We start from the raw sequence: 1,962 nt of genomic DNA on the forward strand, positions 1-1,962 counted from the left end.
CTTACCAAAGGAGCCCACTCCTCTATCAGTGTTAAACGGGGTCACCACCTGTATGGCTGCAGCTGTTCATCAAGAACAGCAGGGGGCAGCTGAGAGAGAGAAGAGGCTTTGAGTAGAGAATCAGTCAGTCCACATCTTCGCCAACCCTAGTAGACACTTTGGGAGTGTCTCCACAGCCGTTGCCCTTTTCATCTTTGTGATAGACACCAAGACCCTGTTCTGGCTTATTTGGACTATAGTCCAAACAAGTTACAGTCATTCCATTTCTTCTGCCAGTAGGTCAGGGTATAACTCACATGGTCTCAGGGTATAATTCTGGCAAAAAAAAAAACAAACAAGAAGTCTCTTGTCTTCAGGATTTGGGAGTCTGGCCAAAGAGACAAGTCTTTTGCCTAAGGGGGTTTGGGATCATTTGTACTGAGTTTGGGAGTATGGTTTGTGAGTAACCTGTGCCAGGTTTTTTATTCTCAAAAAGAGATTAAAAAGAAGTCATGGGTTTCTCTTAGCTAAGTCTTATCAAGCCTGCATTAGCCTGGATCTGCAGTGGTCATTCTGCACCCTGGATAGGGGGTGTTATCAGGGCTGAGTTCCCTCATCAGATTCTGGGCAAAATGTGCCTTCTCCAGCCTCCAGGGGCCTCCCCCTTAGCTCACCTCATGGCAGCAATCACTTCACTCTACCCAGCTTCCACATCATGTCATCTTCTCAGACTTCCTTCTTGGAAAAGCTCCGTTTCTAAGAACTCTTATGACTGCATTGAGCCAATCTGAATAATTCACTATCATCTCCCTAATTTAAGATCATTAGATGGGCAACATTAATTCAATCTGCAATTTAAACCCCTTTCCACTATAGTATTACATATATTCAAGTCTCAAGTATTACTCAGTCGTAAAAACTCACTATCTACTCAGCCCAGATTGACAGTGACAACTTCCCCTGCCCCCACCCCTGCCCATTGGGTTCCCCAGGATTTAAAATCCTAACAAGAGGATTCTACCCACCGAGGTTCTTTCTCCCACAGAAATTTGAATAGCCAGAGAAAAACACAAGGCATTCAGACTAACAGCACAGCATTCTATGAACTATCACATCTCCTCAATTTAAATCTATCAAATTGGAATTAATTCATAAATGTCCCTCCGTTGGATTCCCAAGGCTGGTAATCACATAGAAAGATTGTTCCTCTTTCTCCCTTAAAGCTGTTGGTGTATTTGAGCCACCAGAGAGGACACAACTTTTGGGTTACAGTTCAACTCCTTCAGGAGTTGCGATCAGAACTCCTTATAGAATGTTACATAATCACAGTTTTTAGTCATTAGGAGATGGACAATTTGGGGAGCCATTATTCTGCCTACCATACCTCCTCATGTCCCCTAAACTTCCTATAAATACAATTTAGACACATTTGCCTGTGTAGAATTGTATATTCATGCTAAATGTTGAGAGCCAAAGGGGGAACTCAGATGACGTCTCCAGCAGTTGTCTGCTCACTGAGAGTATCCTGCCTTCAGAGGTCCATGAAGTCCCCCAAAAATACAGTGCATTGGAAAGAAGTCCACCTGTCTGCAGGATCACATGCATGCTGCTCTAACAGGAAGCCTCTCTCAGATTAAAAGATGTTATAGGAAATATAAAGTACAATGGTAGCTAAGCCAGAGCTAGCACATGAGGTAAACATTTCTTTAGATGACCCCCACTGCTAGAGAGCTCAGAAGAGAGGGTCAAAGCTTAAAGATGTCAGGGGAGGTTCCTCTCCCAGGGCAGAGCAGCAGGTGGACTTGGAGTCTGCTAACTGAGTAAGAAAGAGGACATTCATTAAAAAACAAGGAACTCCGCTTCAATGATTTAGATCCTCCCAGAAGAGCTGTGGGTGAGCATTAACATTACTGGTAAGTATATTCCTTTTCTCCTGGATACAAGAGCCTACTATTTGGTCCTAAAAGCCTTCTGAGGTCCCAA

This window comes from Elephantulus edwardii, unplaced genomic scaffold (genome assembly GCF_000299155.1).
Source record: "Elephantulus edwardii isolate Elephantulus edwardi_28Jun2011 unplaced genomic scaffold, EleEdw1.0 scaffold00161, whole genome shotgun sequence".
NCBI classification, from domain to species: Eukaryota; Metazoa; Chordata; class Mammalia; order Macroscelidea; family Macroscelididae; genus Elephantulus; species Elephantulus edwardii.